The sequence below is a fragment of the Gobius niger genome (assembly GCF_951799975.1).
Source record: "Gobius niger genome assembly, chromosome: 18".
Lineage (NCBI taxonomy): Eukaryota > Metazoa > Chordata > Actinopteri > Gobiiformes > Gobiidae > Gobius > Gobius niger.
In genome coordinates this window covers 5,874,235-5,900,014 of record NC_136869.1, presented here as the reverse complement: position 1 = coordinate 5,900,014, position 25,780 = coordinate 5,874,235, and the positions used below count along the sequence as shown (strand labels likewise).

The window sequence follows — 25,780 nt, the reverse complement described above, 5'->3', positions numbered from 1 at the left end:
ATGTCATAGGATTTACAATGGGAGATGTTGCTGCTCCTACTGCACAAACCATTCAAAATAAGGCATAGGTCTGATTGTCTTTTTTGATCAGAGGTACCTACTGGAATCATCTGCAAAGCATCAACCATTTCGGCAAATCAAACTTTTTTAGTCTAATATAAACGTTTATGCGTTTCAGCAGGGGGTGCTATTGCATGGATCATCATTGTGGTCATGTTAAAAGATTTAGGGCCATCTAGTGTATAAGTGATTACATGACCAACTCAATCAGACAAAGAACGTGCAAATTATTAAGGATCAAATGCTATCGGTCAGACAGTTACCCTGGCCACGCCCACATCATGCCCAATATGTAATATAATCTTTTGTTTGGGTAATTGTGTAAAATATACGTGCAAAGTGTGAGATCAAATTGCGATTTTCAAGGTATAGATAAGGCGCTTTAGTAGTGAGCACTGTGCACTTGTTGAGTGCATCTGTTCGGACCGTGAGTGGCCTTTTGTCAGCCAAATACGACTGAGATTGGATGATGCAAATGCCTGTGAGGTGTTGTCAAAGGTATGAGAAAAAGGCGAGTTTTTTGCCGGGGCGCCACTTTTTTTGTTTGTTTTCATGTCCCCGTTTCTGCATAGGTTTCCTGCAGGTGCTAAAGTTTCCTCTACTTCAACCGACATGCACACAAGGGTTTCCTCTGGGCCTGGACTCCCATGTGGCAGTGTTTTCTGAGTCTAGTGGGACGTGGTTATATAATGGTCAAAAAACAAAACCTTAAGACCACGCGCCGTCTGCTGTGAACAGGAATAGTTTCTGAACAACATTTACCTGTTTCCGATACATATTATTTGTAGCAATGCATTATGAAACGTAAATGCTAATGTAATTTAAAAGTCAGAGCAATGCATTATTTTGGACAATGAAGCGTGTCCATTTTGCATAACAAAGCCAACTCAACTTTTCTCCCTCACTTGTTTCCTATTTGTTCAGCGTAATTGTTAGGTTCCTATACAACTCGTGCATAACTGTTTGACAAAGATACTAGCAGAAAAGCTGTTCCTGCAGAGACTATTTGACTGACAGCCCCATAAGCTACAAAGTGAAGGAGGGTTTCCAATGATTTACAATATCTGTGCAGAATTTCCCGCTCGGAGGATGTCTTGTGTAGGTGCTGAGGTTTAATTTGAAATATTTACCCATGGAAACGGCTCCCCGCGGTATCTCCTCCTCTTATCGTTATCTCGGCGCCGAGAAAAATTACATCATAACTTGCTGTGTGGAGGAAGAGGCTGAGTTAGCACAGCGCCTCTGATATCCGCGACGGAGCGAACAGAAAACTCTATTGCAATTGGAATCGCCTGTTCGTTTATATTTTGATACCGGCGTTTGCCGACTGTCAGTCTCGTAGCCCACTACTGATAAAGGTTCCCTCGCCAAAAAAATAAAAAGTCACTGAGTGAAAAAGAATTGGAAATAATGAGAGAGCAAAGCTATTTAAAATATGTGATGGGCTATTTTTTAATTAAGATTGTAAAGTTGCATGCACGGTATGTACAGTTTAGCCCCGTTTCCACTGGCAGGCCCGTCCCAGCGCAGTGCCTTGTCTACCCTGTTAGGCGAGCGTTCCCGCTGCCCAGGGCAGGACCAATCCGGGCTGACCGGGTACAAGTTTTGGAACCTTGCTCAGGACAAGGCCAAAGCGTGTAAAAAACAGTCTTCGAATAAGGTTATGGTCAGGTCAGGTAAAGCTCGACCCCCCTGCCTAAGGCACAGCTGCCTTAGGAGGAACACTGCAGTGCAGTACAGTACCCTGAGCGCTATCCTCTAGTTCTTCTTACTGCATACTTTGCCTGATGATACAATGTTTCTTTTATCTAAAGTCTGTTCATCACTATTCACATGGCGTCCCTCCTCTGTTTCAGATGGTTGGTCGTTGGTATTGGAGTCTTCAGCCCTATCCGCAGAGGAACCCCTGCCTACAGGGACTGGACAACAAGAACTGAAGCATCAGCCCCTGGGTCTATCTATAGCCCATGTGCCAAGGTCAAGGCCCGAGATGATCTAATGTGGCCCTTTGAGGAGCATGAATTCCTGAGCATGTCAAAAAAAGTCTCGAGCCCATTCCTGTGCGGAGTTATGTATTTTTTTGTGTGCGTCCAGCAGAGGGCACTGACAAAATAAGAGATCAGGATAAGAAACAGCATATTATAGCCACGTGGTAAATGGTCGGTCTGCCCCAAGGTGGCTGTGGCTATTATAGTACCTATTGCCATCGAATATGCAGTGAATGAATAATGACTTCATAGCACTTTGAGAAACAAATGACAATGCCACAACAATGGTAAACATGATGAAGGGGAAACCTTGCATGCGTATTTCGACCGAGCCACCTGTTATGGCAGGGTACTGGGACCCCTGGGTACCTGAACACTTGGCAGGGGGTGCTTGGAATGACCTCAGATTAAAAAAAGAAAATGAAACTGAGTAGAATTTTGATAACACTTTCACTTTTAATTATGTTTTTCAGTAAAAGTTTAATCTTTGACAGTACTTTTAGCGCTATTTTGAACATAACACTTTGTACACTGAATCTGTTTAATTGCTCACTTTGTTTAGATGTTGGCAGGGTCCTTGAGTTAGGGGTACTCGTAGTATAATTTAATGCCTCGAGGGGTACATGGGACATAAAAGCTTGGGCACCACTGCAATTTGGAACGGCGGGATTAATGACATTGACAGAACTTGTTTTTTGGTGCACATCAAAATAAACTGGACTATCGGAGCAAACAGGCTTGAGTCTAGAGTCAAGAAGGTGTATCCAAATGTGACATGTATTAAGACATGTATTAAACCGCAGAGGTAATTTATTCCACTATCTCTCACTGTTTTTCAAGACTGTGACCACTTCCCAACTCCAATGTTAGCCATGCTGCTTTTGAATATGATAAAGAAAGAATTACATAGAGAGGTGCATCCTGTATATGTGATTTTCTGCCTATTGTGTTGTTTTCTCAAACGCCTTAAAACGAAAAGTAATAACGGTAATTGCCTCGATCTTGTACACAAACATTGCATTAGCAGGTCAGGTTTGTAGAGATAATATTATATCATTAAAGCTTAAGTTTGTGTGCAAATGGAGTGAAAAGGGTTCAGCTAAATACTGCACAAAACAACCTCAATAAAAAAAACACAGGAGAAACCCAGACTAGACAGTTTTTGGTAAATGAGTTTGTGAGTCATCCCTCCAGCTAACTCATATGTTTAGCGGTGTTTTTTCTCGCTCGGAAATTAGCACCTGCACAGCTTCTATGTGGGACTGCTGCTCTGCTGAGTAATTACTGCTGGTGGGGAGTGTGCCACTGAAATAGCCATGTAATGAAAGAGGTTCCTTCTTCATTTGCTGCCATTTTCAGGGGGGGGGAAGATGATGCCCGGGTGTTGCGTAGGGACACAGCACGCTTTACAGAGCGGTCCAGTTCTCTGCAGGGCTTGTACTGTATAGAAGTTATAAAAGAACGGGCAGCAATGTGGCGCAGCAGTTAGTGCTCTCGCTTCACGGCAAGAAGGTCTCGGTTTGATTCCTCGAAATCTTTGGAAATCTCAGGGGGAAGTTGAATCAGGGAAGGCGCATTATGCAACTTTTAAAGCAGAAAAAAAAAGTATTGGGATATTTCAGGATTTTTAACATAGGGCCTCATCGCATAGCTATCCAGAGTGTTGTTGATTTCTGGAGATATATATAGTTTTTAAATTCATGTAGTCCTTATATTTGAAGAATATAGTGGTGCTAGGCTAGTGCTAGGCTAGTGCATGTTTATGGTAACTACTAGCCTGCATTAAAAAACAGTCTGACCCAAGCACAGTGCACCTGAGGCAAATCACTTATAACACCAGACAACTCATATAAATGTCTGTATTGACTAATTACTTTTTGAATATCGCCATTTTGCATTTAAAATAATTTATATTTGAGCAGCATTAGCATCCTGATTGTAAGCAACACAGCGGCGGAGTGATCTGCTCGGTTGCCGGATCTACATTAGTTTGTTCACCTGTGGCCGGCATAACTACATGTGGAATTCACAAGGAAGCTTTCTGCAAATCAGATATGGCAACGTTTGAAGGACGACCCCATGATTTTGAAGAGGTTTTTAATGCAGGCTACTAGTTACCATAGACACGCACTAGCCTAGGACTAGCCTAGCACCACTAAACCCTCCAAATATAAGGACTGCATGAATAAAAAAAATTAAAAAAAAATCTCCAGAAATCAACAACACTCTGGATAACTAGGAGATGAGGCCCTATGTTAAAAATCCTGAAACATCCCTTTAATGCCTATTTGACCTTACAGTGACCCAGTGGCTGTATGGGTGGTAAACATGGTGGCCTCCCGGATGTGCCATGATCAGTTTTATTTCAGTTTTTTTTTATAGGGTTTCTGGTAGGTTCTCATCTATTCATAAAGTGGAAATGAAAATAACTCCATACATGTTGTACGTCATGAATTTCAATTCATTCTGATGCGACCTATTGGTAAATCGATTCTAACGTGAATAACGGCAGCAAGAGTTTTCAGCGTAGAGTGATGACCACGCATTGACAAGTGAGAGCTGAGACTTTAGAAACAAGTTATTTGTTCACCGAATCACACCATTAGTTTTCTATTTATACATCAACACACCGGATGCAGCTGAAACAAACCTTGGAAAGCTACTTCTGAGGAAAAAAAAAACAGTCAAGCCTTTGCCAAGCGCAGCCCACTCTGTGACATATTTACATCCCTAACAGCGGCGAACATAATCATGCATACATTTATCGATCGCTATAGTCATTACCGTACAGCGCTATATGCTAATGGCCTCGGAGTCATCTGCAGGAGTTAATCAATTCCAAAGAATGGACCAGTGCGTATAACATATCCATTTCTCGGTTCTCACTTTGCTGTTGGAGAGACGCGCCGCTGTTCGAGCCCCGTAATGAAAGGCCCCCCAGCAACTATTGCAGAAATCATTACTCCCTTCTGCAGCCTGTGGGTCACTAAACTAATAGTCATTCACCTGGGTGACAGAAAATCTTTCCCGAGGTGCCAATGGGGCCCAGTAAGGTGGTGTTTAAGGTTATCGACCAGACTCTACTCGCAGATTGTTGTTTATTTTTTGAAAGTACGGCTATGATGAAAGCCAAATATAGAGAGGCTGAAAGGCTGAGGACAGTATATAATGTGCTAATTTGAGATGGGAAGGTCCTTTTCCGACATCCACTCTCAGCCACTACACATACGTCTCTTTAAAGTGGACATATCGAGCATGAATGAGACTTAAACACATTCTTATGGGCACATCAACTTAGATAGTTTTAGAATTAGAAATAATGGACTGGGCTCATCAGGACACAACATGAAGGTTCTTGAGTCATCATCTGTACTCTGTAATTGAAGTGTAGGACATTTCTCCTCTCATCCAAAAGGCTTTGTCAGCGACACTAAGGCTTTCAGCTCACAGGCGAACGACATAAAGACTTGTCCTAGTCCCTCCCTTCTTAATTCAAAGGCTACTCTATCAGTCTCCGCAACTCGACTCTCAGATGATCACTGCTCGCTAATAGTCTGTTGATCTGATCTGTCTGTGTCTCAGCCTCATTAGCTGAGACACAGACTTCAGTCCATCTCCATCTTAAAAAGATAAGATAAGCCTTTATTGATCTCTCACAATGGAGAAATTCACTTGCTTCATTCGGCTCTCAAGAAAACACTCAGGGTGTGCAAAATAGACAGGAAATGTGCAAACAGGTAAATGGAGGTATCGTACAATGAGTAGTAACAGAAAGCAAAAAAAATATAGACAATAAGAATTAAAAAAAAAAAAAAATTGGAACAGACTAGGCAGTGCGAAGTTTACAGTCCTAGTGCAGGTTGTCGATAAAGTGGAACTGGTACAGAGATTATTGTACGTAGTTTTGCACATGTGTTACTTGTACAGTCTGACAGCAGTGGGGTTGAAGGCTCTTTGGTAGCGCTCTTGCCTCAGTCTGCCACTGAAAGAGCGGCTCAGCTCCTCTATGTCCCGTGCAGTGGGCGGGAGGTGTTATCCATGATGGAGGTGAGCTTGGATGACACCCTCCTGTCCTTCACCTCCTTCATAGAGTCCAGGAGCTGGCCCTCCTGACCAGCTTGTTCAAAAACACTCCTTTTATGGCAGTGAGGTTAAAATGTTAGCAAAAGAAAAACGATGGTTTGAAAGAATCCCTCCATGAACCGAATTGGAGGACTTAGATTCAGTCTGTTTCCATGTACGGCAGCTTGGAGGACGCTGACATGCAAATGAGAGTGCCTTAGTGTCGATGATAGCCTCAAGCCTTTTGGATGAGAGGTGAAACTTTATGACAGATTTTGACTTAAGAACATTCATCTAGGCTGTCCTAGAAAAGGGAATTCAAGTTTCTACTTTAAGTTAATGGCATGCTATTAAATCGAAGGCGCTGTGATGAACACACTTTGAGCACACAATTGCACAAAATGGGCCCAGTGATGGATTGTGGAATTTCAAAACGAGGAAGACAATATACTCTTTCCCCTCTATGACTCAACAAAATACAGATTGTTACACATAAGCATTACAAAAAAACAACAAATGTGAACAGGATTACTCAAAAACAAAATGTGAATAATGCAAAAATACTACTCCATGCAGGTATGTTTTTTGACAAGGGGTGTGATAACATGGTTAAAAGTAAAAAGCAGATTTTGCATGATATGTTTCCCATTGAAGTAATCGACCAGACTCTATGCACAGATGTTGTTTCTTATTTGAAAGCATGATTAAAGCTGTATCGAAAGCCAAATAATGAGAGAAGAAAGGCTGGAGTCACTATATAATGTCCTAATTTGAGACGGCTTAGTCTCTCGCCAACATCTCCTCCCAATCAGAACGCAGCTGTCTTTAATCATTTTTGTATGAATAAAAAGTGAGAAGTGGGGTTTACATCCAGTTTCCATGCAGTGTTTCTCCATCTGATTAGTTCCACACAAGTGCTTGGTAAATATCTAAATACCTATTGCACCTTGCATGTATTCAAATCTTTCTATCATCAGTTGTGATTAACCACCTTGAACAGGGGATCGATCCGGAGCCTTGGTGTCTTTGCTGTATCGAATTTGTACATGCTGCCAGCACAAAATCACAGCTTGACCAAGATCCTGGATGGGTCAAAAGCAGAGGACAACAGACGCAACTTCTGGATCTGTACGGTTTACAATGGCAAGCTTTTGTTTCATATTTGGATGGCGCCGGTTTCGCACAACAGAAACCAAAAGCTTCTGTAATTAACTTTTGGGTTTTCCTCCTCAGGCTGTCATCTGCCTCCATTCGATCCCATACTGTGCATTATCGTCTCACATGCTAATTTTAAGTCATCTTTCACCACAGTACATCAAGGTCTTCCTTTAGGCTTTCTGTTTTCCGGTTGCTCTAACTTCATCATCCTTCAAACCATATATTCACTGTCACTCAACTGTCAAATGTCCGAACCATCTCAGTGCGACCTCTGTGGCAAGATAATCGAAGAATCAAACATAAAAAAATCTCCACAATCTTTATTGTCTTCTATCAACTGCATGGGCGGACTGCTTCACATAAAGGTAACTATTCTCTTCACATCACTGGCTTTCGAAATGCAAAGAAAGTCCAACTCTAAAGCCCACGGATTACAGTCTATAACGGGATAATGAAATGGCTGTCTGAATCTGGCAGCAGCAGTGCAGTATACAGTGGCACGAGCCAAAAAAAAAGCAAGTTAGTAAATATAGATTGCACACGTTGGGAGGTAATCCTTTAGATCCTGTGGCCTTTTGCCTGGTCTGCGGAGAGTTGCGCGGTGCTGGGGAGTTGCTTGCTGGACTCGGTGGAATCTCAAAGGAATGGCCCATATTCTCGGAGCTGCAGGGACCCATGGGCTATTTTAAGACTCTCCTCTGCAGTGGGTGAAGCTTCCCTGATGAAAAAAGACAATACAGAAAGTTGACCCACAAAAAGCTATAGACTTGACTTGTATTAAATGCTACTCAGGATGTTGTAGATGTTTAAAATAGTGTAATATTCTTCTTTAATGGCAACAGAGAGGCAGCAAATTGTTATTCTGCTGCGAGTCAGAGAAGCGCTCGAATGATTAGCTGCTTCAAATAATACCTTAAGATGTGTGTACAGAACTATGGCGCTCAACACTACCACCTTTTTTGGAACCTGAGAAGTGATATCCCCATTAATGTCTTTGATATGCTTAAAATATATTTTCAAGAGCTTAGAATAATGATAGGAGCTGCTCATCTAAGCAGTAGCTCATGACCATAAGACATTACAATCCCCTTTAGACATTTTATCAGAAACCTTTGGAAGAATTTCTCGTGTCTTCTTTTGTCTAAAATATGCTGTTTCTTCAAAAGATGTTTTCCTCCCCGAACAAGAGCAGGTATTTTAGTTTTATCTGTATGATATGTAATGCATTGTGACCCTCCTTGCTCCTTGAGGAATGGAAATTAGCTTGAACATGCTGCTCTGGTTTAAACATCCCTTTGAGCTTAATGTACTTTGGCGCCTTGCTTGATAAACAAATAGATATCAAAAGTCTAGTAGTGGAGTCATAGATTGTTTACGCTTTCAATGTCAAGCTCGATCTTGTGTTTCGAAACGGATGCACCTCCTGACCTGGCCTGTACAACGGGCTGGATGAGACCCCCATGTACAAAGGTGATCCCTCCCCAAGCTTCTTCCTCCTGCAGACTGTACTGGACATATGTTCACTTTCTCCAGTGTTTAACTCACAGTGGGATCAAGTTTTAACTTGAAAATGATGTAGCCCAAATGCTGAATGAAGTACATGAAGCCACACGCGATGTTAATGTAGAGATGAGGAGAGCCAAGGCAGCGGGGCACGTGATCAGTGGAGCTCCACTTTTCCACAGGAAATTATGCCGCCTCTATAGGACAACGCTATCTTAAACTAATCCAAACTAACCCTAATCCTAACCTTAAGAATAGTGGAGTTTACTTAAAGGAACAGGCCACCATTTTTACAAACTGAGATATGTTCTTTCCTGAGCTTAGACGAGTTGATGCGTACCTGTCTGGTCTTTGTGAGTGCACTCAGTCACGCACAACAAACCAAAGATGTTGTTAGCATTTAGCCTATAGCTCCAAACGGGGGTGAAGTTGGAAGCTACCACGCTCTTCCACGGGCACAAAGACCAGACAGGTGCATATCAACTCGTCGAAGCTCAGGTAAGAACATATCACAGTATGGAAGAACTGTGTGCCCATAGTCACGCAAAAAGACTAAAGATGTTGTTAGCATTTGGTCTCTCCCAGTGTATTCTTATAGCTCCAAATGATGTGAAGTTAGAAGCGACCAAGCTCTTCCACGGGCACGCACAAAGGCAAGACAAGTACGCATCAACTCGTCTAAGCTCAGGTAAGAACATATCTCAGTATGGAAAGACGGTGGCCTGTTCCTTGAAGGCGCCTTATTACTTCAGATATATGTCTTTATGAGAAGAGGAGCTACACTGATCATGTGACTCTCTATCCGCTGCATTGAGACCCTCTTGTCGATCTCGGAAGATGTCACCCTCGTCTGCACTAACGCTGTTGTTGTGTCAGACCGAAGATCAGGCCCCCAGAATGTTAGATCTTACATAGATTGGCGTCTCAACCGATGAGAAAGTGGATCGCGGAAGTTCGACTAATACCAACGTTGATCAAGTGTTGTTTTTTTTGGTGAGTATTATGATCAGCTCTTGATTCAGCAGAACGAGAGAGAGAGAATAATGAGCTCCGACACTTCAGGAACGCTATCGACAAAAGCCCTGAATTGTCCCGTACATCTGAACCCCTTTTTCCACGAAAACAGACTTTTTAACTGCACAGAATTGGCACTGTTTTTTCCCCCGAAATACCTGGCTCATAAATATGTACATGTGCGCGCGGGGTGGCGTAATATCTCAGTAGGAAGGTGTTCATTGCAAATGGGAAAAGAGCAGAGCTTACTGTGTCAATAGGCTGGAGAAGGCAAACAAAATGATCTGTTTTTGTTTTTTTATCGTAGCACTTATGGGCTCGGAGGGACTTAACACATGAGCTGGAATCAATGCTAGAGGTGCGGATCAGAAAAAAAAAAGAGCGGGAAAAAAAACAACATCACCTTTCATCTCAACAAATTCTTTACAGAGCAAAACACTCAAAGAAAAGTCCTCCAAGTACATAAAAATGTTAGTATCTGTTGGCTAAACACACTCATCTCTCCCACTTCTATTCCCAGCACACTCTCAAACAACACAGCGATACCACAGGGAGGTTTTTATTTTTGTTTGCTTTCAAGAAAGAAGGAAAGAAAAAAAAAAAACTATCCGAATCAGTAGGATACAAAAACTGCAAGCCTTTAGCGCCTTTAGTTCTGCAGGGCGCTGGGGAGAGAGGGGAAGGGACCGCGGCAGAATAAAGGGAATGTCCAAACGCTGACAAACGCACACAGACAAATCTATATAAATAATTGCTAAGTGCAGAAGAGAGGAGAGGGGCCAAGTGAGGCGCAATATCTCCTGCAGATGGAGAGTCATCCATCACCTCCGGACTTGATTTGAGATGTTTAGGCGTCGTGCGGCTGATTGTCTGCAGACAGTGGGGGGACGGGGGGCGGGTGTGGCGCTGATGATGGCTTCCTATGGTGGAAATTGCAGCCGACGAAAGGCCAGTCGCTGTAGGCAGAGAGAGGTTGAAAATAGAGTGGAATGGAAATAAAAGGTAAAAGTACAGGGGGGAAAAATACAATAAGCTATGAGTTCATTTGGACAATTTTGCTGGAAATGCAACAGCGGTTCCCTGGTGTGGTGATGGCAACGGCTTCTCATGGTGAATATAAGGAAAAAATGTCCACTTGGAGAGTCGGCATGTCAAAAATAAAGCACAACCAACGCAGGTACTTGTACAATTGGACTGGCTCATTATAGTTAAAGCTAGCTGGCCTTTTCTTTATACAAGAACAGGATTTTGGTTTGTTTGAAAATGCTGGCAAACAATAGAAGTGAAAAGAAAGGTTAATAAAGAGAGCTCAAGAAACAGGAACAAATTGTGCATTCAAAGAAAGATACTGAAATCAACTAGGGTCCAGTCATGTCTCGGACTAAACAAATGGACTATAAACTGATGTAAGAGTAGTGTATGGGTGAACGATTCATGCCAGACTTTCAGTTTCAGAGAAATTGAGATAGAAATAGTGTTTTTCCCAGAAGCTAAAAAATAGATCGTCGCAAAGCATTGAGAGCTGGTTTCAATAGTCAGTCTTCGTACGTTTTCTGCTGCAAAACATGTTCAAACACCAAGGAACTAAGCACGATACAGGATAGGTGGCGGAGTGTGCTTTACTTTGGCTCGCAGTCAGCCATTAAGCTGAAAGAAGTCGGAGGAACTAAGCACTGCTGTTGGGGCTTGTGCAAATCGGACACTAGATATACAGGCCGGTTGCCGCAGGGAACATTTTTTATCCTATTTCCAATGGCCGCAAAGATCCGCGACAAAATGACACAATCGGAAAGAGAATTGGCCAAACAGAAAACAGACAAGGCAAAGCGGTGGCATTATTGTTGTGTGACGAGCAGACATTCAGTGTTTGGAGCTGATAGAGGGGAGCATGTACATTTGTTCTCTGCATTTTGCTGGTGGGAAAGGTCCTACGTCTGAGAATGATGAGCCGATACCAGCAACGCTGTCAGATGTGGAGTTATCTAGGAAGCGAAAACCATGTAAACGAAAGGCCCAAGCTGAACGTCTCGACCAAACAGCATTCCCACGCTAGCCTGGCCTTAGCCATCTGTAAACCCCAGTCAATTATCATTTCCCTACATGTACGTCTGGGTCTGATCGCTGATCGTTGGAGGTGACGTCAAGCGTTTGCGTTGGATTCGCTGGTCGTAGTTTAGCAATGGCGGCGGATACAAAAGTAAAGGAAGCTCTTCAATCTGTTCTGGTTCGGCTCCCAAATATCCAGAAATTTAAACTGAAGTCTTGGAATACGCTAGGAATGTCCCCAAGAGTTATGATAGCTGCTTCACTCCCTCGCTAGCAAAACTCACATCCAACTGTTTCTAAGGAGTTCACCCCTCCCACCTGATAACGGAGCTCAATTGTGAAGTTCCAGACCCTTGTACGAAATGAGTACGAGGGCACGGTTTGGACCAGGCTCTGCCCACGCAAACAAAGTTCAAAAAAGGCTTTTATATAAGCTATGGATAAGGCTCATCATTACAAGATCCTGCGGTCCTACGACGAGCCGATACTAGCAACGCTGTCAGACGTGGAGTTATCTAGGAAGCAACAACGATGTAAACGAAATGCCGCAGCTGAACGTCTCGACCAAACAGCATGCCCACGCAAACAAAGGGCGGAAAAGGCTTTTATCTAAGCCATGGAGAAGATTCATTGTTACAAGATCCTGTGGTTCCGCTAAGTGACAAAGATATTGTGTATGGTAGCACATCACCTGAATGTAAGTCGAAACATTTGCTTGTCTTTTTGACGCCAACTGAATCGTTTTAATGGGCGAATGACCCATACACAAACAGCGTGATCAGGTTCAACATTTTCTAGTTGGAGATTTATTTCCAAAAACAATCTCTCTCCCTAATAGTTATATTAGCACCTGCCCTTCAACTGAGGTTATCACAAAAACAAACTGAACATGGACACAACCTACTGAGTTCATTTGCAACAGGTTCAAATGTGTGCCATCGCTATCCAACATCATGTGTCTGTAGTCGAAAACACTTAAGCTGCTCGTCACAAATCAGTGCCAGCAGAAAAATAGCAATTTTATATCTGGCCTCTCACAAAGCTTAGGCCCTTTTAGTCTCCCGAAAGATACATATCCAAGAAAACGAAACCTCCTGTCTATTAGAACACCCGAGGCTAAAACAACAACAATCACAGAATCCGACTATTTCAGAAATATTTATCTCTTTTGCAACTCAACTCGAATGCCTATTTTTTGGTATCTTGGGGAATACTGGCAAACAAAATACTAATGAAAATCCTTTAGACGTGTTTGGCGTGTGGACAAACCTCATTTTCCCGGCACAGTTTCAATGAAATAGGCCAATAAACTGAGTGGAGAGATTGAATGGAGCGAGGTTAAGACAGCCCAGAGACTCCCAATGATCTGAAGTATTGATCTGATTTAAACCCGCTGCACTTGATGGGCGCTTTGCTTTAAAACGTCATGATGGGCTGCATATCTGGGAGAATGATTGCTCGCGCTGTACAGTCTTTACGGTAAAGGCCACAGAGCAATCATAAATAACGTAACGGGCTAATCAAGCAGCGCGCGGGTGCAAAGATATGATGGCGGTCCATGGACATGTGCAAGGCAATCCGTCTCCTTATTATAAACAGCCAACAGAATAAATTGGCTTATTACAAGGAAATGAAACATCAATCAAGGCTGGGATAAAGCAAAGCAAAGCCAGGTCCACTACAAGACTATCAGAACCACAAAAACATCACAGGCTTTAAATCGTTCTATCCCAAGTCTAAATACATGCAACAGGTTTAATCCGCTAGTTTTAGCACGTGGCCAGAGCTAATTGGCTCTTTTCAACGGCTCTTTGATGTGAGCTGTATGATCCGGATCTCAAATCATCATGTACAGTATATGTTTTTATGGGGAAATCTAACTAAGCAAACGGCATACGAGCAGAGCATAAACCATCAATGAAAGGTTTCTGAAGGAAAAATGACTCGGCAAGGCAGTTGTAGCTTCTTTTCATTCATTGAAAGTTTTATTCACATGATCGGAATTTTCAAAGTTTTAAAATGAATAACACAGTGAGCATTGGTCATTGTCATCAAAATGTGTGCATCTGAGCAAACTAGGTCTCAGACAGTCAGGTTTCTGGTCGGCTTCTAGAGGCTCTGACTCAACAGAAATAAATATACACGAAAATATGTTAAAGCTAAAGTTAAAGGGGCTAGATGGAAGACCATTTTATACTCACTACTGCCACCTCAGGTCATACGTGTAACTGCTCCTTCGATATTAAGCTCGTGCATGTCAGCACTTCGGACCCGAAGTAACACCTTTTTGAGTGACAGTGCAGGATTTTAGAGGCAGTTGTGGTGAACAGGTCTGAGCTCATTCTACACATTAGGACATGGCTGGAACATGTAGGGGGAGGAAAATACAAAATGTAAACATTTTCAAACTCTGTTACTAAATGTCCCTTTAACTAAATGAGGCTGGTTTAGTTTGTATGTGTAGTGTAGTGTATGTGTATAAGTATATAATGGCCAATATAAGTAAGTAACACAATATGTACATAGTTTAACAGTTAAAACCCCAGAATATTTTTTTTTATTAACATAAACTTTTTTTTTTTTTAAATGAAATTCAATCATTTAGCACAACACTTTTTACTTTTCCATTATTGTAATCTTGTTTTGTTTTTTTTCTCCATAAACTAGGAGTTTAACGGACCAAAAACAATCAAATACTTTTGAAGCAGCTCATTGTATTGTATAATAGGTACACATAGGTCATAGTGCCATATATACTGCATATCCCAAATCCAATTTTGCTGTTGATTGTTGATGAATAAAAAAAATATGCTCTTTGTGACATTAGTTACAAATACTTTTTTTTTATTTGGAGAGTGATTTTGGATATCTTGTTTTGTTTAGTTTTTAAATTTGCTGTTTATTAGTACAAAAATATGTAAAAATTTAAATTTGTCCTTGTTTTTTGGAAATTCAAAACCCACTAAATCTGGTTGGATATTAGAAAAAGTCCCTGTTCAGTCCAAGGCTAGAAAATGTGGTTATAAAAATGCACTTTCAAAACACTGAATCAGTCCAATAATCCAAAAAGTCCCAAAAACAGTCGCCGAAACAGGAAAAAACGACTGTATTTCCTGATCATCCGACACACAATGCCGATAAAGCACATTAATTTTATTGTCCAGCAAAACACTGAGCTTTCTCCAATTAGTCAATGAAGTAATTAAACTTTCTGTGTCGTGTACAGCCGAGCACCGTGTATATTTTATCAACACGGGAGTTGAAGTTAGCCCTTTATTGCCGAGTGGGATAATTAAATCTGTGTTGAAAGTGCAAGTTGGAAGTTGTTTCATTGACCCAGAAGAATTAGCTGTGCAATAAGAGCAACACGATCCGCCGCTGCCTCTGACGCAGGCCGAGTAACACAATACAAGAGGACGGAGCTGAGAAATGGATTTCAAGGGCAGCGCATACAAACCCTTTTGAAAACAACAATGCCCACACATACCTATGGATTCTTTAGAAATATAAATGTGTTAACATGCTGTGGCATCTTGAAAGAAGGAAACTGTGAAAAACTGGTAATTAAATGCTGATTGGTCAATAACAATAGCATTATATGTTCACATAAAGCAGTTCTCAGCAAACTCAAGTCAATCTGGCTACTTTATGGAGTAAAAAAGAGTGTGATTCGGTGCTTTAGTTTAAGGTGTGCTCATTAAAGTGATAGTCTGGAAGTCTAAATGTTTTACAAATGTTATTAAATGTGCAAAATCCACCACCTGGTCCTGCATTTTGATGTTCGTAATAATATAAACATATTATTTTTTTGTGAAGTCCCTCCTTCCCGGATCTCAGCAACTAATCAGTGTCTAGCCTCCTCCCGCGTTGACCAATGAGACGAGCTTTTCCTGTGAACCAGCCTGTCAGGTCCAATCAAGAGGGAGGGGGAGGAGCTTGATCATTTACTTTTGAATATTCTGCTTCGGTTTTCCTCATTTTTGCAAACGAAGAAGGGCTTTCTGGTTAAAGAGGGGAGGAATTTCTCTCCTCACTTTGCAAACTTACAGACTATCACTATATGTATTAATAAGCATTAGTAATCATTTTAGGGAATGAGCCCAGACCTGTTCACCACAACTGCCTCTAAAATCCTGCACTGTCACTCAAAACGTTGTTACTTCGGGTCAGAATTGCCGTCATGCACAAGGTTGATATAGAAGGTGCAGTTACACGTATGACCTGAGGTGGCAGCAGCTCTGTTGTCGGGGGCTTTGTGCCCCTGGTAGGGTCTCCCATGGCAAACTGGTCCTGTAGGTGACGGGTCAGACAAAGAGCGGTTCAGAAGCAATGTGATTTGGACATCTCCAACGGCTGCCCCCACGACCCGGCAACGGACAAGTGGAAGAAGATGGATGGATGGATTTTGCCAAAAGTAACTTAGAAGTAACTCAAATATAGATTATATTTTACAGAAACCTGCCCAACACTGATCTCCACTGTCTCAATGTCTGAAAATGTAATCCATGGATGAACTGTCGGCGGCGACTTCAAATTGTCCATTCTTCCCAAAACTGCAAACAAAGCAGGATGAAGCTGTGGTAAATGGGGAGGAAAAACTGTTTTCTCTAAAGCATTTAGTCTCAATTTTGTTTACAGCTGACGATAATAACCGTTCAGTTATGAGAGCGGGGAAACTTTTGCATCAACAAATCTCACATCACTTTGCGGAAAGTTAATGCAGAAAGACTGAATACACACATTTGCTTTCAAGTAATTGTGAATTCCTCTTTACATCCAAGGGACCAGTCATTTATTCACCTTTGGCATAGTCAGCCAGTGGTGTCAATAGAATGGGATTTTACTGTGTTCTTTCTAAAAGGAAGTAGGGCAACACGCTAATGTTAAGCCACGCTGCATGAGAATAGGTCACTGATTAGCTCCCAAAAGTGTTCAATAGATCGAAAAGGACTCTGTTCGTGTACTATTTCCTTAGCTCCATCCAAATTTTGCGACGCAGTGAAATCTAACAATGCATGCTGATAGTGTGGAGGAGCAGAAGAGAGAGAAAAACCCATTCTGTGTCCGTGGAGAGGTGATATTCTCTCGCCCACCTGAGCCAGACACCGTCCCTGTCATCAGTGAATCTGACTCTCCCTAATGCAGATGCAAGACCTCCGAGGTGCGAATGCAGGCACTGGATGTTCATTTCGACAGCGTTGTTTGTGAGCAAATATATCTAGTCTTGTTTATGTTTTTGTGTCTGCAGAATACGACGACTTGTACGACTTCCAACTACATTTCCACAGCGGTACATACGCAAGCAAAGGGTGGTCATTAATGTGGTATTATTAGCGGTTCTGCGTTAATAATCGCACAGGATTATGAATCACGAAACTCACCTACTGTAGATGCATTTTTGGTCATTTACCGCCGATTGGAAAAAAGCTCACTCTCTCACCTGTGCCCCATTCGTAGATTGTTATTGAGGTGACTCCTGTGTCCCAAGAGTGACACCAACAACACGTGACTGCAAATAAACAAATCTAATTGCATGGGCTTGTTTGAGTTTTCTGATGCAGACAACGATGCAAACGGTCCCAGACTGACATGATTCTGATCTCACCAGGCTAGCAACAAGCATCAACACTTGGGGCCCGGTCTTGTGTGTCAAAACGTAGACTCTAGCGAAACATTTTAGCTTAACATTACTGGGGTGGAGACAGGCTTTATCCTCTAACCAGATCGACTCCGCGGTCGGGAGAGGGGTTGTGGGGGATGAACATTTGTTTTGTTTCGCGTCAACGCCAATCGGGACAACCCGCGCCACAGCGGACATTGTAGCTCTTTCTCTCTTGAGACATGAGCATTGTTCAGCTCAGGATGGGGTTAATGAAGTTTTTAGTTTGACCTGTGAGAGACTATCATGCTTAAAGGGACTATACGGGGTTTAAAAATGTTAAAGTGATGTATTTTCCTCCCCCTACATGTTCCAGCCATGTCCTAATGCGTAGAATGAGCCCAGACCTGTTCATCAGAACTGCCTCTAAAATCCTGCACTGTCCAAAGTGCTGTCATGCATGAGCTTAATATAGAAACTGCAGATACACGTATGACCTGAGGTGGCAGTAGTGAGTATAAAATGGCCAACTTGCATCTAGCCCTTTAAGGAAGAACACAAGGCAGCGCAATGTCAACTAAAATGAATGTCAGTGGTGGTCTCATCAGAGCAGTCACCTCCTCTTGTGACGCCCTCTCAGAAATGGCGAAGGCGCACAGCACATAGCGCCGCCAATAATTCGCTGGACCCTGCGCCCCTCCGTGTGCCAGCACAAGATCTGGCCCAGAGTCTCTAAAGATATGAGATTTTTCTTTCCCGCTACGTGCTTTTGATACCACTAGAATCCATCCATCCATCCATTTTCTTCCGCTTTATCCGGGGCCGGGTCGCGGGGGCAGCAGTCTCAGCAGAGATGCCCAAACTTCCCGATCCACACACACCTCCTCCAGCTGTTCTGGGGGGACCCCGAGGCGACACCAGGCCAGCTCGGAGACATAGTCCCACCACCGTGTCCTGGGCCTTCCACGAGGCCTTGTCCCACTAGGACATGCCTGGAACACCTCCCGCGGGAGGCGACCAGGAGGCATCCGAAACAGATGCCCGAGCCACCTCAGCTGGCTCCTTTCGACGTGAAGGAGCAGCGACTCTACTCCGAGCTCCTCCCGGGTAACTGAGCTCCTCACCCGATCTCGGAGGGTGCGCCCAGCCACCCTGCGAAGGAAACTCATTTCGGCCGCTTGTATTCGCGATCTTGTCCTTTCGGTCATTACCCAAATCTCATGACCATAGGTGAGGGTGGGAACGTAGATCGATCGGTAAATCGAGAGCTTTGCCCTCCGACTCAGCTCCCTCTTCACCACGACAGACCGATACAGCGACCGCATCACTGCTGACGCCGCACCGATCCGTCTATCGATCTCACGCTCCTTCCGTCCCTCACTCGTGAACAAGATCCCGAGATACTTGAACTCCTCCACTTGAGGCAAGGACTCCCCACCGACCCGAGAATCTAAATGTTTTAATGTTTAATGGTACCCAGTACAACTCTAGACTAAAGTGCTTTGTATTCAGAGTGATATATGCTTCCATTACATTCCAGATGATTACATAAATAAATACGAATATCAAAATGACATGAACTAAGTTTGGTTTCAATCCAGTCACAGCTGCAAACATGTATCACTCAAAACTCAATCAGAACAAACTTTATACCTCATCTGCGCCTGTAATTCCCAGAGTGGTAGTTCGCCTTTTGATTGGGCAGAAGATGGCGCTGTTTCTCAGTTTTCTGCGCGAGTCCTTTTCACGTCCGGCTACTCAGGTAAGCCGCCATATTTGTTTGGAACTGACGGCTGGACAAACGCGTTTCTCTGATAACTTCATTCCTCTCAATCAGATTTTGCGGCGATAACATCGAGAGTAAAACATAAAGAACAGGAAAAGCGTGTAATCAGGTCGGCCCAGGCGAACTGACATGTTGAGAAAATGACGAATGCTTGTCGTTTCTGTGTACTAAAAATGTCTTTTCTCCCTTTTCTTTTTTCTCCTCGCGGACATGCCCCCCCCCCCCCCCCGAAGCGTAATTTGATTATTCCAAAGCAGGTGTTTTGAGCTGAATGCAGATAAGAGGACCCTCTGCTCACTGAGACTTACATTAGCTGTGCTTAAAGTAGTATAGAGCGAAGCGAGAGAATCTTCTTCTTTTTTTTTTTTAATCTAATCTAAACGTGTTGATAGGATTGACTTTGAAAGCTGGTCCTGCATGCACAAAAGCAGCTCTATGTGGTGCATCGGCTACACTGGAGAAATCCCATAGACAGACAAAGCGGTATGGATTAGCCCTAAGGAACGAAAGAAATAAAAGCAAAAGCACAAAACCCCCTTTTTTTTTTATGAACGCTCCCTGCAAATTCATGTCAAGTGGTATACCCTATAGCAATTCTGTGCCATTGTCTGAACCTGCCACTTTCCCCGAGATCCGTTTCGGAAACGCACAATAGCTCATGTAATTGTGACTTTGGAGAGACTTGGAAGACATGCAAATTGGCCCCGGTAACAAGTTGCACAGGGACCGCTTGATGTCAGAATCAAATGTGTAAGTTCACAGCGGATGTAGCCCGGCGCAGCTCGAGGCGAGGCGTCTTTCTTCCAATATTTTGTGTCCTCGCGCAATCTTTGCCCGCCTCATCCTAATAAGAAGCTAAATAAGGGAAGGGGGGGGTTTTGAGGTTGCATCTGCCGTCACATGTCTCCCCCACAGTCAGCCGGTGTTTGCTCGGGCTCTGTGATCGCTCCTCGAGATCGTGTGTTCTCTTGAAAGCCCTACTGCAAACAACAAGCATGCTTTCAAGCTACTAATAATATCTCCATATCCACCACGGGCAAACAAGTCGGTAATAATTGAGTGTTGAGAGCAGCAGAGCAAAACTGATTGTTGTGATGTCATACTCCAGGGCTACGATTATTATTGAGGGAGGAAACATTTAATGATATCGTGGACGGAAAAGTGTAAAAGTGCTGCTTTAACGAGTACTATGCTTACACTTTACTTGGGATTAGTTTGATTTGAAAAATGCCAAATGCACTAAACACCAACGAGACAAATTGCATCTGGTTTACAATTTGAATAAGTGACGGCTAATTTAGCAATCATCAATAATAAAATGGTAAATGGTCTCAATTTTATTATACAGGGTTTGCACAGGCAGCAGCAGCAGCAGGTCAAATGTAATAAAAAGGACTATACTGAGTTTAAAGATGTTAAAACCAAGTATTTTCCTCCCCCTACATGTTCCAGGCATGTCCTAATGTGTAGAATGAGCCCAGACCTGTTCACCACAACGGCCGTCATGCACGAGCTTAGTATAGAAGCTGCAGTTACGCATAAGACCTGAGGTGGCAGTAGTGAGCATAAAATAACCTAGTCTCTTTAAAGGAATAGGCCACCGTTTTTATATACTAAGATATGTTCTTACCTCACTTTAGTCGAGTTAATATATTCCCGTCTGGTCATTGTCCGCGCGCTCTGTCACGCAAACGGAGCACATACGCAGCCTCTCCCATATGTGACATAGCTCCGAAAAAGCTCACGATAGAAGCTACCAAGCTCTTCCACGTGTTCCCTATTTAAATAAAGTTACGTGAAGTGTTTTCATGCGAAGTATATTTACACAGAAATGTAACGTGTCGATTTTATAAGCAGATAAAAAGGGGGACTATATTGTGAGGCGTAATGATACGAGGAGTAAAACGTCCGCGCAGTAACTCCTAAAGGTTATTGACGGAAGTGAGCGGGGGAAGTCTTTAGGAGTTACTACGCGGACGCTGTGCTCCTCGTATCATTACGCCTCACAATATAGTCCCCCTTTTTATTTGCTTATAAAATCGACACGTTACATTTCTGTGTAAATATACTTCGCATGAAAACACTTCACGTAACTTTATTTAAATAGGGAACACGTGGAAGAGCTTGGTAGCTTCTATCGTGAGCTTTTTCGGAGCTATGTCACATATGGGAGAGGCTGCGTATGTGCTCCGTTTGCGTGACAGAGCGCGCGGACAATGACCAGACGGGGATATATTAACTCGACTAAAGTGAGGTAAGAACATATCTTAGTATATAAAAACGGTGGCCTATTCCTTTAAAGTAAATGATTGTGCTATTAATACAGTGTCAGCCAAAACTGCAGCGGAATGTGTTTTGGAGCATAATTTCTTCTTTATTTGTGCTCCAGGAAAAACACGCACAATAGGTTATTCCTGCAGCCAGGTGTTTCTGACTGTTAGCCTGGCTCCACATCTGGACATCAGGACCCACGCCGGCTGCTCCTAGCACAGGTTACCCCAGCTGCATTGAGGATGGGTCAAATGCAGAGAACGAATTTCCCTACGTCGATTTATTAAGTAGAAATTAACCTTATTTAATGCCAATTCAGTGCTTTTGAATGACATTTAAAAAGACTACACAGAGTTTAAACATTTTAAAACTGTGCATTTTCATCCCCTTATATGTTCCAGCCATGTCCTAATGTGTAGAATGAGCCCTTAATATAGAAGCTGCAGTTACACATAAGACCTGAGGTGGCAGTAGTGAGCATGAAATGGCCAACTTGCGTCTAGTCTCTTTAAGGACTTTAATTTAATGACTGTTAATGCCCCATGGAAACCCTATTATAGCGATTTTCCACCCACATTAAGCACTCAACGCGCTTTACATCAAGGAACCACTCACACGTTCACACAACCACGCGGACACTGACTTTAAGGTGGGTAAAGTGTATAGGAAAAAACGGCAGCGTGCACCTGCGGGACCCGGGGTTTGAACCGCCAACCTTCCACTCAACCATCAGAGCCACAGTCGCCCCATCAAAATCACGCCTGGATTGATGATCTGTTTCATTCTCACACGCAATTCTACATTTTCAATCCATCTGCGCTCAAAACGCCAGCCCACACTCCAGCAAATGCCACACGGAGGTCTCACCAAACGTCTTCTAATCCTGTCCGTGGTCAAACTCTCTTCCATAAGTACAGCCTTTTTTTTTTTTCTCGGGGAATAACATGGCTAATACTTCTGTTTGGAGCGGTGTTGTGCTCCCTCTGCTGGCGCTTTGTGGGACAACATTAAGAAACTAGGGGTATTCTCTAATGCACGTATTAGTAAAGCCATATGTATTTATTTATTATTGTGTTTTGCTATATCAAATTGCCTTTCACTTACATACAGCACTCATTATATAGCACTCATAGTTCATTCAGCCACTTAAAAACAACTCTACCACAGGAGTCGTTTTGTACAAATGTGTGTATGTGTGTATATATAGGGTATCATAATATAGTTTCCCTATGCGTTCTCATGTACAACAACATCATGTCCAATATTTAGTTCTAAATTCTCGGGTTGGCCATGATTGAAGTTTGCCCCCAGCTTAGTCCCGAAACGCTTAAAACCTTTTCGACATGACGTGGCGCGTTAATCAGCGGAGTTGCAAATCTAAAAAGCTTTTAATATGTAGATGAACTCCCGATATCTGCCGCTAATGGGGTCAGCGAATTCAAAAGTGCAGCTGCCTGACATCCGAATCTCCCTCTTTATTAAATTGTCAATCACTGCCTGCAAAAAAAAAAAAAAAAGAAGAAATCTCTTGCTTTTGGGGGTGAGCTGACACAAAGGTGCAGGAATCTTTGGCATCTAAATTGTTGTTGCAGAAACTGTCAAGGGCAAGGCTTTCTCAAAAGGAGCTCATCTCAACTATGTTTTTTCGGAATTTAAAACAACACTATCGAGGTGTAATTGTGAAACACCCCACGCAGAAAAGCCAGGAATCCTTGCAGAAATGCTTGTGGATGTTTCATGCAGACTCGATATCGGACGTGTTTGTTTCCAAAGCTCGGACTGTGTGATGTTTCCTGCGTCTCTTTCTTAGGATTAGTGTCTTGATTGCCTCAACCATTGATGTTCCTGGTGACACATTATCACAAAGCTTAGATAAACTTTGTATCGGTTGCATATTCCAAAGCTTAAATAGCATTTTTTTCCATCTAATTCTTCGCACTAACCAGCATACCGACTACACTGTGTTGCTGAATAAGCAAACATCATAAACCATGGGTGCATTGCAAAGACAATCCTCATTCAAAGCTTTCCCCATACATTTTGCAGATGATAAGTTTGTCTTCTCTCTGCATATGTAGCGTAATTGCATCATGTTTCTTGAAAATACCGGCGCCTCGGTAAAGCAGCACATACACACACACACACATGCATTGCAACATTTTGGTTCAAAAAGCGAGAAATAATCTTGGAAAACACTTGGAAAACTGACCACCGCCAAATCTGGAAGCAGAGTCTCTTACCTTTGAAGCTCGAGTAGTTCCAGTCCCACTGTCAAAACTGATCCAACACTCTTTAGACTTTTCCGTCACTTTTCCTCCTCTTGCAGATCTTGTTTTTCTTTTCTTCCTCTTCTTCTTCTTCTTCTTTTTTATTTATTTAATTCCCGGTCTCGGATTGCCTTCCTCTTGCAGCCTCCTCTTCTTCCCTCAGCATCCCAAGTCCGAAACGGAGGAGCAGCAGCAGCAGCAGCAGCAGCACTCAAAACGCTGGGATGGAGAGAGAGAGAGAGCGACGGAGGCTTTTCAGCGGCATAACAAGCGGCGTCGGCGACGGAAGAGGACGCGGCAGTGGCGGCGAGCGGGCGACTGACTGACTGAAAGGGGGGGGAAGGGGGGGATGCGTCCGCGTGCTTACAGATCTACGGACCGAGTGAGGGGGAAAGCCAGCCAGTGTGTGCTCTGAGTGAGAAAGTGCCGGAGAGAGAGGGAAACAGAGAGAGAGAGAGAGAGGGGGGGGGGGGGGGGGAAGGAGGGGAGGATACGAGGGCGAACGTGATTGCATTGGAAGAGTCAGACCCTTCTCTCTCTCCCCCCCCCCCTCCCTCCCTCCCCCCCTCCTGAGGTCTCCGAGCGCCAGGGGATCTTAATCATCAAGCAGATTAGCGCCAACATGGAGGCGCTGGGTCGTACGCGCGCACCAGGACTACTACACCCCCCCCCCCTCCCTCCTGCTCCTAAAAATAATAAAATATATATAAAAACGAAATCCCTGGTGCCTCCCGCGCGCTGGACGCAGTGGGGGCAGTGGCAGTGGTCACTTGGGGATAGGAGCGAGAGACTAATCGGAAAGACGGCACTTTCATCCAAAGCTCATGAGCTCATAAAAGTGAGTTATGCTGGAAAATGAAATGGAATATTTTTTTTGAAAATTCCGTCCTTGCTGCAAGATTTGTTTTACCAGTAGCAATGTCAGGGGGAAAATGTACTTATTTTCATATTTTGGTAACATCACAGTATTTTGGACAGCCTACAACAACAGTATCTCATAATAAAAAAGGCACACCTACAAAGCGTTTCATATTTTTTCATTCACTAGATGTTTTGTTTTCGTTCATGATTCATTATAAATATTATTATTTGTGAGCAAAGGCTTAAGTATACCTTAAAGGGACTATACAGAGTTTAAACATTTTAAAATTATGTATTTTCCTCCCCCTGGATGTTCCGGCAATGTTTATTCGGGTCCGAAGTGCTGTCATGCACGAGCTTAATATAGAAGGTGCAATCATGCGTAAGACCTGAGGTGGCAGTAGTGAGTATAAAATGGCCCACTTGCATCTAGTCCCTTTAAGTTGTATGTAATTTGTAAACATATTGTTAAAAATCGGAAGGTATATCTCTCATCCCTTAAAGAGAAGAGATGCAAGTGGGCCATTTTATACTCACTACTGCCACCTCAGGTCTTACGTGTAACTGCAGCTTCTATATTAAGCTCGTGCATGACGGCACTTCGGACCCGAATTAGCAACTTTTTGAGTGACAGCGCAGGATTTTAGAGGCAGTTGTGGTGAACAGGTATGGGAGGACACTGCTGGAACATGTAGGGGAGGAACATACTTAGTTTTAACATTTTTAAACTCCGTATAGTCCCTTTAAAGGTGCATTGTGCAACTTTTTATGTGAAAAATAAAGATATGTGTTGATATTTCACCTTGTAGTGGCCCAGTGGCTGCATCAATGGTTTACTTTCCATCACAGTGGTCTGTAGGACGCTCCAGGATCAATTGTTTGGAAGGTTTTCACCGCTACAAAACAATTGATCCTGGAGCGTTGTAGAGACCACTGTGATCGGAAGTAAAGACGCCATGCTAACCACTCATACAGCCACTGGGCCACTACAAGGTGAAATATGGACAGATATCAACTTTTTTTTTATGCATAAAAAGTTGCATAATGCACCTTTAAAGTGATAGTCTGGAAGTCTTTTATAAATTGTTCCGACCACCTTGTCCTGCATTTTGCAATAATATATAAACATTATTTTTTGTAAAGTCGCTCCTTCGGATCTCAGCAA

At 43.0% G+C, this 25,780-nt stretch overlaps 1 protein-coding gene across 1 annotated transcript in view; it reads right to left on the bottom strand.

Annotated features, from left to right (window-relative positions):
• LOC306977686 (cadherin-12-like) overlaps positions 1–23,812 on the bottom strand; it is a 318,442-nt gene extending 294,630 nt beyond the window's left edge. The window contains exon 1 of the mRNA XM_079576100.1: positions 23,728–23,812. The gene's annotated coding sequence lies outside the window, so the exon portion shown is untranslated. The remainder of the gene's footprint in view (positions 1–23,727) is intronic.
• Positions 23,813–25,780: the final 1,968 nt, after the last annotated feature.